The following is a 17169-nucleotide window of genomic DNA, read 5'->3' on the forward strand; positions in this document are numbered from 1 at the left end:
GCCTCTGATGTACCGGCTCTGTACTCCACAATGCCCTGTTGATGTTCTGATACTGCATTCTGCACTCTCACGTGCTGCCTCTGATGTACCTGCTCTGTACTCCACAATGCCCTGTTGATGTTCTGATACTGCATTCTGCCCTCTCACGTGCTGCCTCTGATGGACCTGTTCAGTGCTATGGACTGTTGTTGCACTTGGCCCCTCTCACGTGCTGCCTCTGATGGACATGTTCAGTGCTATGGACTGTTGATGCACTTGGCCCCTCTCACGTGCTGCCTCTGATGGACATGTTCAGTGCTATGGACTGTTGATGCACTTGGCCCCTCTCACGTGCTGCCTCTGATGGACATGTTCAGTGCTATGGACTGTTGATGCACTTAGCCCCTCTCACGTGCTGCCTCTGATGGACATGTTCAGTGCTATGGACTGTTGATGCACTTGGCCCCTCTCACGTGCTGCCTCTGATGGACATGTTCAGTGCTATGGACTGTTGATGCACTTGGCCCCTCTCACGTGCTGCCTCTGATGGACCTGTTCAGTGCTATGGACTGTTGATGCACTTAGCCCCTCTCACGTGCTGCCTCTGATGGACATGTTCAGTGCTATGGACTGTTGATGCACTTGGACCCTCTCACGTGCTGCCTCTGATGGACATGTTCAGTGCTATGGACTGTTGATGCACTTGGCCCCTCTCACGTGCGGCCTCTGATGGACATGTTCAGTGCTATGGACTGTTGATGCACTTGGCCCCTCTCACGTGCTGCCTCTGATGTACCTGCTCTGTACTCCACAATGCCCTGTTGATGTTCTGATACTGCATTCTGCCTTCTGATGTGCTGCCTCTGATGTACCTGCTCTGTACTCCACAATGCCCTGTTGATGCTATGATACTGCATTCTGCCCTCTGATGTGCTGCCTCTGATGTACCTGCTCTGTACTCCACAATGCCCTGTTGATGTTCTGATACTGCATTCTGCCCTCTGATGTGCTGCCTCTGATGTACCTGCTCTACACTCCACAATGCCCTGTTGATGTTCTGATACTGCATTCTGCCCTCTCACGTGCTGCCTCTGATGTTCATGCTCTGGTGCCCACTTTGCCCATGCTCACGCATACACTGTGATTATACCCCTATTATGTGGAATAAAGGTAGTCTATCATGTCTCGTGGTTTGTCGTTGTCATTCATGTTAGTGTACTACAAATGTGTATTTCTATTTGCTTCTCATCAGTGGTTTCGGTAACATGACACTCCCCCTCCCTACGTCACGACCCTTGCAGGTATTCCCCTCCATGCAGCCAATGGTTTGTGCCTTACCTGCGCCGGCGTCGATGGTGGGCCAAGACTAGGACGTGGTGGATCGCGAAGAGCATCGGGAAAGCGTGTAGTGCTGGGTCCATGGTGGCGAGCAGCTTGTGGTGGGTCTCTCTGCTATGTATCTTTTCTTCGCTGTGGGGAATCCGCCGTGTTCAGACAGGTTGTTTTTCCGCAGCGGTTTTATGTGTATTTTCCGCCATCTTGATTTGGGGGACGGTCTTAGACGTCAGTACGTACGGCGGAGCCTCCGGATGTGTTCCGTCCGCCGCGTGGTCGTGTGTAGTTCGGCGGCGGTGCGTGCTTTTCCGTCGCGGACGGAAATTTGACACGTTTTCCTATCCAGATATGGCGGACGGAGTGTCCGCGGCAGGCGGACCCGGAAAAGGCATTTTCCGAGTACTCCAGGGCCGCGGTGGCTCTTCCGTCCGCCATCCTAATGAGCCCCTTAGTCCCTGTAGCTGGCCCGCGCTCAGTGCTGGTCAGCCTGAACTTGTGAGTTTGTCCCTGTCTGGCTCAACCAGGTATCCAGAGTTGGCGCTTTGTGCTCTTTGGTTCTATTTTGGCCTAAAACTTCAAAATCTAATATTTTCTATTGATTGGATTTTTGCAGTTTTTATCATTTTATTTATTAAATGAAGGTCTATTTTTCTAACCTGATGTGGGATTCTTTTTGTGGGGTGTTTTCTCTAAGTTACTGTTTGAAGTGTTGCACAAATGCATTACACATTGCTTATAAGTTAAGCCTGGCTGCTCTGTGGGAAGCTACCAGGGGGTTGAGCACAGGTTAATTTGAGGTTTGCCGATACATTACCCTGACCAGGATTGTGGCTGCTGCTTGACCAGTGCTCCCACCCCAGTCAACCAGTAACCGCATTTCTAACAGTGTACCTTTATTAATAACTTATAAAAGATAATAAGTGACTAGCTTTAGTACATTTGCTATCATTCAGTATTCTAGAAGTCATGAGGCTCCTGAAACATAATTATTGAGACATTCATGCCTGATTCACAATTACTGTTACTCGTCATGTTTCTCCTTTGATTGTGTAGAATTCTGAAATGTATTTAAATCAAAAACATCTCCATAGTGCCAGTTGAAATATATAAAAATCTTAAATTTCTATATGCAGCCCTACTACTATAAACTTCAGTTAAACAATTATGGGGCAGACCACCCACAATATTATTTACCATAGACATATTTTTCTGTTTTCCCGTCTAAAAAATATTTTCTTTCACCTAAAATGTACCTATAGAAATGTATTGGAAGAAGCCACTTGTTTTTCAATACACAGAAGGTTACAACCTTTTGGGCATCTAACAATTTCCAAAGTCCACCCTAGTGCATCTTCCTGGTGAGCACACATGTTCCCACCTCTAACCCTACACTTACAACTGTAGAAAATCCATCCAAAAAGTTTTGAAATTAAGAACTATGGACCCGATGTAGGTGGCTCATTACCGGTGGGTAAACCCGAAATTCGGTAAATATCAGGCTTACCCACCGGGATTGAGCCATTTCCAATGTAGGTGATGATTCGGTAAATACAGAATCGGTATTTACCGATTTTAGTATAGATTTCCTGATTTCTAGGTAAGAGCATGTTTCATTAAAGCAAGCAGATTCAAACTTCGAATCGTGGTGGCAGGGTTCTGTCTATCAATAAAGCATCCATCTAGATAGAAAGACACCCCTATGTCACATGATCAAGAGATTCGCTTGCTAGAAAAGCCATGCCCATCTGAACTACTTTGTGGTTTGCGGCTTGAGAAAGCGGTAATATACATGGTCTGAGTTTAATACTTTTAAAGGAGCTGGATTACAGAGACTAATAAATGTAAAAACTGCAGCTGTAAAAAATATCAAAGTTCAGTCAACTGAGCAAGTCAACAAAGTAGAACACAACATCTGGAAAACCTGAGGCCTGATTTAAAGTTTGAAGGATGGCGCTCAGTCCATCAGGTGATGGAGAAGATTACCTGCTGATGAACTACCGTCCACCAAATTTAGAGCTGACCACCGTATCAAATGACATTTCTTTACATTGGATGGAACCATCTTTCAATATAATAAAAAGTTTGATGGATGGTCACAATCAATTTTGAAAGCTATTTACCAAACTTTTAAAAAAAATAAAGAAAAGTTTGCTTCTGAAAAATCAAAAAGTATCCCCCCCCAATATATGGGGGTCATTTTTTGTTTTATCCCTACAGATTTTATATTGTCCACCCTAAATAAGGCAGGTGGTGTAATGTCCTTTCTTTGACAGCCCCTACTCCTTTGTGCCATTGGAGGAGATTTTCTGTTGAAAGAGCCAATGGGAGCTCCTCCTTTGAAGGAAAAGGTAAAGTCGGCCCATCTCTAAATGAGGCGGGCAGACTAAGGTTTTGGTGGACAGGGTACTCCATGGTGTATCTAGTCCACCAAACTCTAAATCATGCCCTCATTTCTACTTACAATTTGGAGGCAAGTTTGAGTGCCTTAATACAGCTGCCAGATGTTGGTTACTCGGTCGCCGCCTGGCGGTCCCTGCGGGTACCACCGCTCAATCTGCTGCAACCTGCACAGTGCAGTGAGGACTTCATCACTGGAGGGAATTTGCATCAGGACCACCTGGTTCCCTCTGAGTATCTCTCTCCTCGTAGATCACAAAGAACAGACAATTTAAATGACTCATTAGACACCTTATTACCCACAATCACTGCCTGTCTCTGGAAATGAAGTCAACGAGGTTTGATGTGCAGGGCTACCTCTGCCACCAGGTCACACTTAATTAACCACCAGAGGAAGAGGCAACCTTGCACACACCAGTGTCGCTGGGAAATCTGTCAGCCTTTTCATATTACCCATTAAACTTCCCTTTATCAGTGATTTTCAAGGCCTGGGGGACTTGTGGTTAATTTCCAGACACTGTAGAAATATATTCATGGCAGTATGACATTGTGTCACAGAGGCAAAAACTTAAATACATCTAACATTCCAGTTTTCCCCTTTTAATAATGCAAAGAAATAACACGCCAGGGAACTGAGAACATTGCATATTTTGCAGCCATTTAACAGTTCTGGTTGACTTTCTGTAAAAAGGACTCAAACTATTTCACTCTTTAGACCAAACACGAGTTGTGATTTAGGGCCATATGTATCAAGGCCAAATGGGTTCGCAAACGCCGAAATTCGCAGAATTTCGGCGTTTGCAAACTCATTTTAGCAAAATGGTATGTATGAAAGAATTTGGGTGCAAAATAAGTAATCGCAAAATTTGCCATTCCTTATTTTGCGATTGCATTTAAAGAATCACAAATTTTGCGATTCCTTAAATGCAATGTATTAAGCAAAAAAAAAAATTCCAAAATGCCCTTAAGGAATTGCAAATTACCACCAACTTCTAGTTGGTGGTAAGTTGCGATTTCCCTGAAAAATGCACATTTCAGCATTTTTCAAAGTGCCATGTGACGCATATACATGCCCTGAGGGCATGTATGTGCACCACATGTGCACTCATGCTTATTTCAGGGGTGCAACAGGGTGTCCTTTAGACACCCCTGCACCCTTAAAATTATTCTCAATTTGCGATTGGCAAATTGCGAATCGCAAATTGAGAAAAAAATTCCCATTCCTTCCTATGGGAAAGTATTCCTTAATTGCGAATTCGCAATTTGCAAATTCACAATTAAGGAATATCAAGATATCGGTAAAAAATTGCGTTTTTCTTGATACATACCATTTTGCGATTCTGAAATAGCGATTTCTTAAAAGTCGCTATTACAGAATCGCAAATTGGTTCCTTGATACATATGGCCCTTGGTGATATGCTACTGAATTGCAATTTGTGTTTGTACATATTTTAAAGCATTTTCGCGATCAGAAAAAGGGCCGATTGGCTGTTTCACACTACAAAAATGTGGCCCTAGGTACCTTGAAATGGACAACAGTTCACTTGCAGTTGTGCTAAGTAGGTTCAGAATAGCCACAGCTAGAGCTAGCCCTAATTGAAAGTTATTAATATGGAAGAATGACATTCAATTCATATGCAAGTGAATTGTTTACATAGTTAGCGGTTATCCTTTAAATATAGCTTGCATCAGACCCTTCCAGACATAGGCTGAACATTTATTAAGGTAATTTGTAAATGGTAGGATTACGCCAGCAACTCTTTCTTCAGTGATACACCATTTTCTGTCTTTCTCTCTCTTGTCTGGGTCAGATTCTGATTGAGAAACATATGTCTTGGTTCCCACCAACTGCAACCACTGGCACAAATTAAGAACTGGAGTTGTGGCAGGTGTTTGTGTTTGTTGTGCATGGGATTGTTGTTAAGTTCAGGGGGAGTAGGCAGCACTTTGAGGTGTGAAGTGTGACTGCCCTGGTGTATTATGTAAAAGTGATCAAGGAGCACACTGGTAGGCCATTGATTGTGTCAATTGATTGTGTCTCTCCAGCCACAAGAAATCAGGTATCCCATTCCTGCAGTGCTGGGTTTGTCCATCCTGAAATCAGGTCCATTCTATCAAATCATTGTCGTCAGGTTTGATGTCAAACCAGCCATTGAATTCTACCATTTAAATGACCCTTTCAGCAATTCCCAAGGCTGGTCATTAATAACCAGAGAGATTAGAGCCTGATTACGACTTTGGCACAGTTGTGCCGGCTCTCTGCCGACACAGCTGTGGCAAAGCCACGTGAGGAGTGCCTGCCTTATTATGAGTGGAACTCGTGTAAGGCAGACGGTCCTTCACCTTTTCCATGGTGGTGCCAGGAAAACAGGCACCGCAATTGGAACGGCAAAAAAGTACCAGCATAGCATGGAAAGTGACATCCCTGTCGTGCTGAAACTTTGGGGGAATACAGACAGGGGGTCACAATATGTTGTGCTGCCCTGAATGTATCCCTATGGCAGGGGTAGGGGGGCTCTATATCGACTACCGCCGTGAAATAGCTGGCAGTGGAGGAGGTGGAACTCCTTATATGCTGAAGGGGACTGCGCCAGTCCCGCTCAGCATGTTACATTTTTGCGCAGCTCCGTCAGGTTTCAAATTAGTTGGTGATTCTCCACATCTACTGATTTGCAACCTCATACTCATTCTGCTATTCAACCGATATACAAGTCCATCACAGTGCAAAATGATCCTTCTATGGGGTTCTCTGAATCCAGTTTGCAGGAATATGGCTTTTTACATGATCACCCCCATTTAAATATGTGGCGTTCGCTATACTCTTAACCCGTTGGCTGCGTTGAACGTTCAGCTCCAGTGCTGAACGTTCAAAAACGGGTGGGGCAGCGTCGGCCAACGGACGTGCGCAGCACTACCAAGGTAGTGCAAGCGACGACCGTTGGCCGAAGGCAGCAGACAACAGGTTAATTGGCATTATTAACTTACCTATAAGTCCCTATTATATGGTACAAAGTGTACCCAGGTCCTGTAACCTATATGTCTCTAGTTGGAATAATTCTGAGAGAATCTCTGCACACTGGCTAGAAGCTATGGCACAAGCAGCAGGCAATTCCCAGAGAAGTGAGTGTTTATCTCATAGAGTACCAACAATTTTAAAGTAAAGAATACAGCATAATAAAATTCTCAAACCAATTTCAAACATAGAGAAAATTTGAAAAATCTGAGGTGCCCAAGAGAAAAGTAAAATTTTGTAGGCCATTTATTCCAAGTGGAAGCTGCTATGTAATGACTGCTCTCTCTTTGCTAATGGATACCACCCCCTTTTGGATATGGACATTTAATCAATGGTTTGCGAGTGCTGTGGAAAACCACTGAATCATTGAACTGTGATTCAGAAAGAGAAGGATGACCCTTTCACCTTCACCTTCCAAACTGAAGTAATGTGCAAAATGCACATTTTAAGTTGGAAGGATTTTTCCAGTCTCAGTATACTTTCAGCACATTGCGAATTGACTCTTTGAGATTCGATGCACCTCTGATTTTCTTTAAGGCTTCAATAATGCAAAAGCTTTTGTACACTAATAGCAAGATGTTGCTAGCGTGTTTTTATTCAATAAAAATGTATGCAATTAACATGTAGAAATAACGTGTAGGCTTCAAAATGGAAAGTCACACATAAAAGGCAAGTGAGAGCACTTGGCTTTCATAGCTGGATAAACTAAGAAAGACATCTGAATGCATTTTTTGCTTTGCTTTTTCTCTGACCTAATGTTCTGCATTCTGTCCATCAACTGTTGTTTTTTCATGTGTCACCCCGAGTGGGACAGGTATGCTCAGACAATAGTCCCGTGCTCTCCATGCCACTGGATTCAAGCTATCCAGGCTGATGAGGGCTGAAAGTCCGAAACTGGTCCTTGGATGCTTGTTTCCAGTCCAGGGAGGACCTGGCTTGGCAGTTCGGGCTGGACTGTTTCCATGGGGAACAGGGTAAAGACTGATTTGCATATGGCTGGGTTTAAACTGGAATGGCATGGTGAGCAAAAAAACAATGGATTTAGGCCCAGATCTCTGTACTGGGGTGAATGTATGACATTGTTCTGCATTCTGTCCATCAACTGTTGTTTATGCTAATGTCAGGAATGTCAGTAATTAAAGATGCAAGATTTTCAATGATACAAAAATGCTGAACTTGAACATGGCTAATGGAAAAGTTAGATTTTGACCTTCCCATAGAGATATTTTCATAAAAAACACAGGGCCTGATTATGATGACCAACATCTCTGCAGTTTCAGGACCGATTGACCTCGGGTTGGCGGTCCGAAACCACAATTACGATGGTTACAAACTCCTATATCCCTATGGGAGCGTGTGCGGCAGTCAGAAACTGGTCGCAGCACAAGCTCACATAGAGAAATGGGGGTTACTGTAAATCTCTGTACCATGTGGCAGGCATGCACACAGTGCAGGTATTTACAGGGGGGCACAATATGTGCCCCCCTGTAAACAACGGAAGGAAGGGGGCTATCTTAGGGGACCCCAAATTCTCTTTCTGGCAGGCTTTCCATGTCAGAAAGCCCAACATGGAAGGCCTGTTGGAAACCGACATCATAATTCTTCTAACAGCAGGAACACCATCCGTAAGGGATTATTTGGTGGTTCCGACTGGCGGACAGGCTCCTTGAGCCCATCGGAAGCCAGTCGGATTAACCGGCCAGTTTCGACTCCGACCGCTGTCATTAAAATGCGGCGGTCGGAATTCAAACCAAGGATGTCAGTCGGTAAGCCTCCGACGAGTGGTCGGAGGGTTACCGACCAACATCCTAATGAGGCCCTAGAGGTATTAAATAGTGTAGTTTAATTTTTGTAAAATGCTTCTTCATGAGTAAAAGTCGCAAGTTAGAATGTGTGAGAATTGTATGATTTCATCTGTGTGATATAAAGACCTAATCATAAACTTTTATCTTGTAGTAAAAATCAAAAGTGAGAACCTACCCTTGTACCATTTTGTCCTGAGCCGCTTAGACAATGGAAGCTTTCCTGTTCCCATGATGACACTGCGCAATAATTGGCTGAAAAGGCAGAATAATAAAACACTTTACCTTAGTGATAGATATCAAAATATTATATTGGTGCGTGTTCCTAGAGTAGTGAGAGAGATTCCTCAGACCCTTTCTAGACTCTCTGCAGAGCCGTTTATGGAGATTTTTTCTTATTTTCTCAGAGAGACCAATTGGTTTCACCTGCCTGAATCGATGCTGCTCTGAAACTCTATTGCTTCTCCTTATGAACTTTATTCAATGGGGCCTACGTGGTTCCTGTAGCCAGCTCCATCGCGGTCAGGACAAACGTTTGACTTAACACTAGTCCAGCATGACCAGATACCCACCATTAGCGCTATATGTTTCTAAGCGCTAGACCTGGATTTTATACTTTAAAAATGTACATCTCAACTTCTACTTATTGGATTTTAGTCGTTTTTGTCTTGTTTTATTTATAAAATCATAATCTATTTTTCTAAACCAAGTGGCATCTTTTTGTTGTGTTTTCAACATTTCATATACTTAACACATTGCCTCTTAAGTTAAGCCTGAATGCTCTGTGCCAAGCTACTAGAAGGTGAACACAGGTAATTTAACGTGTGTATATGACTTACTCTAACTAGGATTCTGGTTCCTGCTTGGACAGGGTGCATACTCTGCCAACAAGAAATCCAATTTCTGACATTGGTGATCAGCAGTAAGGATAGGACTTGTGGTTGTGCAGTGCTGTACAGTGACATGGTGAATACTACTACTCCTTATCTGGACTGATTCAAACCTTTTTCAATTCTCCCTGATTGACATCCTTGATTTTTCCAAAAGTCTTTTTCCCAATACTCATTTTTAATATTCAATGTATATGTTCTTAACAATCAATCAATCAGATCATTTGTAGAGCACACTACATACCCACAAGGGTTCCAAGGCGCTGAGGGAGGGGTGCTGTTGCTACTGGTCGAACAGCCAGGTCTTGAGTTGTCTCCTGAAGGTTAGAAGGTCTTTGGTTTGTCATAGGATAAGGGGGAGGGTGTTCCAGGTCTTGGCGGCGCGGTGGGAGAAGGATCTGCCTCCGGCTGTGGTTCCATGGATGCGTGCGACGGTAGCCAGGGAGAGGACTGCGGAGCGGAGTTTCCTGTTGGGTACATAGGAGGAGAGTCGACTGTTGAGGTAGGCTGGGCTGGTCTTGTGGAGTACCTTGTTAGCGTGGATCAGGAGCTTGAAGGAGATTCTTTTTTCTACAGGGAGCCAGTGCAGGTTCCTCAGGTGGGGGGTGATGTGATCGCGGCGCGGGATGTCGAAGATCAGGCGTGCAGAGGCATTCTGGATTCTTTGCAGTCTTTTAATGATGCCTTATCTGGCAATAGGGAATTTGAGCTGGCCAATCTGGAGACCCAGCTCAAGGGGTTCTGCAAAGAAAAGAGGATATTCACTAAGGGAAGTGCAAAGAAGGCAGAGCTTCAAAAACCCCTCCAGCCAAGCATAGATGATGAGGTGGAGGGGTCAGAGCCTGAGGAGGAATTGGAGCAAGACTTGTCTGGTTGTCTTGTCATGCTTACTACAGATGTAGGGGGTAACATCCTCCCAGGACTAGAAGTCCGCAGCAGACCAAGCAGCAGTGTGTCTTCAAGGAACCTGTCTCCAGAGGAGCTTCAGGACAGGAGGGAGGATAGAAGGCTGAAGCTAGAGCGTGCAAAATTACATTTGGAGAAGGAGCAGGCCCTTGCCAACCTAGAGAAGGAGCAGGCACTTGCCAACCTAGAGAAGGAGCAGGCCCTTGCTAAAATGGGGAAGGAGCAATCTCTAGGGGTGATAAGGCTGGCAATGGTGGAGAGAAAGATGGCCCATGAGCTCAGCATGAAAGAGCTGGACATAAGAGCACTACAGATAGAGTACAGCAGTAATGGTGTCAGCGTTCCCAGTGTCCTCTTCTGAAACAAGGATCCACATATCAAAGGATTTGGTTAAGCATGCGTGTAAAATCCGTTCCGTTTGCGGCATTTGCGGATTTTCTGCAATTTCGCGGTCCACGAATCTCGCGAAATTGCAGAAAAATCCGCGAAATCGCGTTCGGGACGGATTTTCAAAAACTGAAGTACATGAAGCACTTACAGGGTTACAGCAGGTGCCCAAGTTGAAGCTAATTTCTTTGTAACCATTTACAAAATGGTTACAAAGAGATTAACTTCAACTTGGGCACCTGCTGTAACCCTGTAAGTGCTTCCTGAGCGGCGCCTCCAGAGTTGTTGCCTACTTGCAACTATTCGCTGACCCTGCTCTGACCCTCGAAGCAGGGTCAGAGAATAGTTACAAGTATGGCACAATGCTCCAGGCTGTCACAAAAATTAAACCACAACAGGAAGCAGATAAGGAAGCAGGTGCCGGACTGGAAGCTCAAATTCAGTAACACATTAACCAGCCCCCGGTTGAGGCTGGGCAGGTGTGCTTTCTCCCCATAATCTACAGTGGTGAACCAGAGGGTGCTGTAATGAACTAGAAGGTGGCAATGGTGAACCAGAGGGTGCTGTGATGAACAAGAGGGTGGCAGTGGTGAACCAGAGGGTGGCAGTGGTGACCTAGAGGGTGCTGTGAGGAACCAGAGGGTGGCAGTGGTGAACCAGAGGGTGGCAGTGGTGAACCAGAGGGTGTCAACCAGAGGGTGGCAGTGGTGAACCAGAGGGTGTCAACCAGAGGGTGGCAGTGGTGAACCAGAGGGTGCTGTTATGAACCAGAGGGTGGCAGTGATGAACCAGAGGGTGACAGTGATGAACCAGAGGGTGTCAATGGTGAACCAGAGGGTGGCAGTGATGAACCAGAGGGTTGCAGTGGTGAACCAGAGGGTGGCAGTGATGACCAAAAAACAAAGAAGTAGGGGGGTCTAGATGGGTTGGTTTAATGACCAAAATGCCTCAAAACCCTAGTCACATCAACAAATACAAAAGGAGGCATAAAGTCAAACAAGGAGTGTGTGCTGTCTTGAAAAGGAGGTTGGGGTGGCAGTGATGAAACAGATGGTGGCAGGGGTGAACCAGAGGATGGCAGTGGTGAACCAGAGGGTGGCAGTAGTGAACCAGAGGGTGCTGTGATGAACCAGATGGTGGCAGTGATGAACCAGATGGTGGCAGTGGTGAACCAGAGGGTGGCAGTGATGAACCAGAGGGTGGCAGTGATGAACCAGAGGGTGGCAGGGGTGAACCAGAGGGTGGCAGTGGTGAACCAGAGGGTGGCAGTGATGAACTAGAGGGTGGCAGTGATGAACCAGAGGGTGGTAGTGGTGAACCAGAGGGTGGAAGGGATGAACCAGAGGGTGACAGTGATGATTCAGAGGGTGGCAGTGGCAAACCAGAGGGTGGCAGTGGCAAACCAGAGGGTGGCAATGATGATCCAGAGGGTGGCAGTGGCGAACCAGAGGGTGGCAGTGATGAACCAGAGGGTGGCAGTGATGAACCAGAGGGTGCTGTAATGAACTAGAAGGTGGCAATGGTGAACCAGAGGGTGCTGTGATGAACAAGAGGGTGGCAGTGGTGAACCAGAGGGTGCTGTGATGAACCAGTGTAGCTCCTGTAACCAGGAGGCTGCTTTTTCCTCATCTGCTGCTCTGCTCGGTCTCTGACCCTTTATAAACAAGATGCATGTGTACTCGCATAGAAGCCCCGCCCATTTGGCCTCATCCACCACACACTAGCGGTATGAAACGTCTTGCCGCCCGTCCCCACTATAATGGCCAGCTCACTCAAGGGACCTCGGCGCCTTTTGGCGCGCTGGCAAAGTTACAGGCACACGTGGTCACATATTTGTGCAAATGGCACAAAAATCCGCGAGTTCGCGGGAAAACTCGCACACTTTTTTTGCAATTTCGCACTAATTCGCGGACCGCAAATTCCCAAATTTCGCCCATACTTAGATTTGGGTCCCAGTTATGTGGTAGGGGATGACATAGACAAATGGTTTGCAGCCTATGAAGAAGCTTTAAGAGTGCACAAGGTCGCAGAGGAATCCTGGGGATGTAGTCTATGGAGGTACATGCCTACAGTGGGGAGGGATACTCTCTTAATCCTGGAGGTCGAGGATCAGCCATGCTACACTGCTATCAAGGTCATCTTAGTCAGTAAATTTGGACTGAGCCCTGAGAGATATAGGCTCAGATTCAGGGGCAGCCACCAAATCTAATCACATACATGGGCAGATGTTCTTGATTATGCTAGCAAGACACTGAAGGGCTGGGTGAGGGGCAGCAAGGTTAATGATTATTCAGGGCTATCCAGATTAATTTTGAAGGAGCACATGCTTGATATTTGTTTCCACAACTGCGGTAACACCTGGTTATTACTAAGTTGATTGACCCCAGTAAACGTGCTCAGGAGGTGGACATCTGGGTCAGCTAACAAAAGGAAGGCAACAAGGTCAAAGGGCGCACAGCTATAAATTTGGCTAAATTCTAATGTCAAAAGTATCCAACTGACTGCTGCAAGACTGGAAGGAAGGTTACCAAACTTCCTTAAGTAATCTTGGAAACTCCAAGATAAAAACTGAATTCAGATTCCTGTCGAGCAATCAAAAAACAGTTGCTGTTTATCTCAGCAACAACAAGACAATTATAAGACCAATAAGAGCACCAGGATCAATGTCCATACAAGGCCTTTCATGCACCAGATTCAAAGTACATCAATCCAAAGTATAATAGGAATGTCAGTCCAAAGTTGTGTTCTGTCTCACGAGTTCTTTATTCACTCGAAGAGTTCCCAGGTTCCACATTAACAAATTTCAAAGCAAAAGTTCAAGAATTCACAATTTCCAATATGCATCAGCACCAGCCAACACGTGTTTCGTTGGGCAATTATCAATGCCAACCAACTTCATCAGGGCTTCATCCATTAATTTGTGTCCTTTATTTATTCTCTAGCAGGTTCGAGCTCTAATTTGGCTCTGCATACAACAATTCCTCTCTCCGTTCTCACTCGCGTCAATATCTGATGCGGAAAATGTATCTCTCGTTAACCAGTCTCTCTCCGTTCTCACTCGCGTCAATATCTGATGCGGAAAGTTTATCTCACGTTAACCAGTCTCATCTTGCACCCGTAAAACATCCCGGCGTGTATAGTAGCCGCCATCTTCCTAAAGTAGCACCAAGTAAGGTTGGTGCTACTTTAGGAAGATGGCGGCTACTATACACGCCGGTTGTTGATACACGAGGAGTCTTCAGAGGGATATAGACCCTGTATACCGGACTCATCTCGGAACGAGAGTGCGGGATGTTTTACGGGTGCAAGATGAGACTGGTTAACGTGAGATAAACTTTCCGCATCAGATATTGACGCGAGTGAGAACGGAGAGAGACTGGTTAACGAGAGATACATTTTCCGCATCAGATATTGACGCGAGTGAGAACGGAGAGAGGAATTGTTGTATGCAGAGCCAAATTAGAGCTCGAACCTGCTAGAGAATAAATAAAGGACACAAATTAATGGATGAAGCCCTGATGAAGTTGGTTGGCATTGATAATTGCCCAACGAAACACGTGTTGGCTGGTGCTGATGCATATTGGAAATTGTGAATTCTTGAACTTTTGCTTTGAAATTTGTTAATGTGGAACCTGGGAACTCTTCGAGTGAATAAAGAACTCGTGAGACAGAACACAACTTTGGACTGACATTCCTATTATACTTTGGATTGACATCTGGGTCAGCACCAAAGTCTCCCAAAGGGCACCTGGGGGACTCCTAAAAGGGTGGTCAGGTTTCCCATCAGAAGAATGAGGGGGAAGATAAACCAACAGAGTTCTCTAAAGGCCCCCAAAATAATTCACTGGGGGAAATTGTCTAGTTCTTATTCCCAGTCTGGCCAAAATAACAAAAACTACACTGGCAAAAGTCAGCAGCCCAAACCCATTCAGTGCTGTGAGTGTTTTGAGTAAGGAAACTACACTACTGTGCATCGCCACCGCAAGAGTGTGAGGAGATAGACATATCCTTCGACTGCGTGGAGAAACACAGCACATCGCAGTTCAGAACCAATGCATCTCGGCTCGGCATCACCTCTGCGGAACCGACGCATCGCCATCACTGCATAATCAACATCTATGCATTGTTTGGCTGCCCCCACCCCTATTATTACTAGTATAAGCAGCCGCGGCCGGTGGTGGGAGTACCTGCCGGGCGGTGACGTGGGGAGGGGGGTAGTAATGTATGGATTACGGAGTTTAACAGGTAAGTAAACATATAAATAAATAAAACAAATGTTGTTGCGCGCACTGCATTGCATTTGGTGCTGCAGTGCACGCAACGACATTCGTTTTATTTATTTATGTTTACTTACCTGTTAAACTCCGTAATCCATACATTACTACCCCCCCCCCCCAGCCTGCCCCTCCCCTTCCCCACGTCACCGCCTGGCAGGTACTCCCACCACCGGCAATGGCTGAGTATAAGGTTCTTTGTTCACCGGGGCCTGCATGTGTCCTGTAGCCAGCCTGCACGCCAATGTGGTCAGCCCGAACTTTTGACTTTACCTTAGTACAGCACGACCAGATAACCCCCTTTGGTGCTATTTGCTTGTAAGCGCAAGAACTGCATTTAATCTTTCAAAATTCATATCTCAACTTCTACTTATTAGATATTTGTCTTTTTGGTCTTGTTTTATTTATGAAATTAGAATCTTTTCTATACCTGTATGGAGTCTTTTTGTAGCGTTTTTACTGTTTAACTGTTGTTGTATTGCACAAAAATGTAACACATTGCCTCTTAAGGGAAGACTAACTGCTCTGTGCTAAGCTACCAGAGGGTGAGCACAGGTTAACGTGGGTATCTGACTTACCTTGACTAGGAAGGTGTTTCTGCTTGGACAGGGTGCATACTCTGTCTATCAGAAACCCAATTTCTCACAGTGTCTCACTGTTGTCATAGACGGGGTTGAGGCTGTAAAGTGAGGATTGTAGGTTCTTTTGGGACCTGTTTGTGCCATCTTATATTTTGCATTATGAATGGAATAAAGAAGCATACTTCTGCACACTTGGTTAGAGCGTTTCATTGATGATGAAGGTGAGATTCAGCCTATCTGTGCAGTGATGGACTCTAGTGTTTGCATGTTAGTGTTACAGCTGCTTCCTCTTGGATGATACAGCTGTGTTGGTGTTGCTGTATGGTTAGAGTCGCCCAGCATAAAGAATAATTAGTTCTACATTGTACAATCTTGTTATGGGTGGTTTTGTCAGAGTAGTTTGTGGTTCTGCAGTGCTTTTGCCTTCTTCATGTTGGAAGAGTTGGATTATGTTTAATTAGATTTTCCTTGTGCTTGTTTGGAAGGAGATATAGGCTATGATGCTCTCTATAAAGCCTGTTCATAAATACATATTAAAGAAAGAACTGGTCAATAAAGACACTTGATGCATGTAGTTCAACATATGAATGCAGTATTGACAAACAGTGATGATGGAGCGCAATGGTGGAGGTATGATATATACATCGCATTATTGTAGCCTCTGTGCTATACCGATTTTCACTCATTATAAATGTGCTGCTGCGCTGCATCAGTTTTATCCCTGGTTAACAAATGTGTTCACCTCCCGAGACACCAGTCCCCGCTGTCGCTGCACCAATGCCATGTTCATACAAGTTTATTTATTTATGTGTTTTTATATAGCGCGGACTTTACCCGAAGGTGTCAGAGCGCTTCACAATAGGAACAGTAATCATACATAAGGAGAAAATTACAAGTGAACAAATTACAAAAGCAAACGTTAAGTTACATGAGGCAAAAGTGACAATAGTGAGCAACCAAAATACAAGAGGTAGCAAACGGTACATTACAGGAGGAAAAAGTGATATGTGTGCAGGTTACAAAAGCGTAAAAAGTACAAGTAGAGGAATAATACTGCAATAAATGGCAGACACTCCAGCACAAGAACAATTGTTACGTAGGCAATGGTGGCACTTGTGCAAGTATCTAAAGCAGACAAAATGTGAGATGTAGCAAACAGTATGTTACAAGAGAGAAGTGACGTGTGCATGTTAGAAACGAGTACCAAACACAGGTAGAAGGATAATACTACAATAAATGGCAGAACACACTGGGAAGGCACTTCCATAGTCATGGAGAATAGAATTTTCAATAATGGGAGGCCTTTCTTCAGATCATAGAGAGGGCGTGAATTACATTTGCAGGTGTCTTTGGAGGAGGAGAACTTTGAGGTCCATTTTGAAGGCCTGGGAGGAGGTGGTGGTCCGGAGCTGAGGCGGAAATGAGTTCCAGATTCTCACCGCGTTGCCTGAAAAGGATTAGGTCATCGATCTTTCCTTCTTGAAAGTGGGAGGTTCAAGCAGTAAATATTCCGCATTACGAGATGGTCTAGAGCCTCCAGAGAGTTTCAGTTTATTCGCCAGGTAGAGAGGAGAGGAGGAGTGCAAGGCTTTGTGGGTGATACAG

The sequence above is a fragment of the Lissotriton helveticus genome, chromosome 2_2 (assembly GCF_964261635.1).
Source record: "Lissotriton helveticus chromosome 2_2, aLisHel1.1, whole genome shotgun sequence".
Classification (NCBI taxonomy): Eukaryota; Metazoa; Chordata; class Amphibia; order Caudata; family Salamandridae; genus Lissotriton; species Lissotriton helveticus.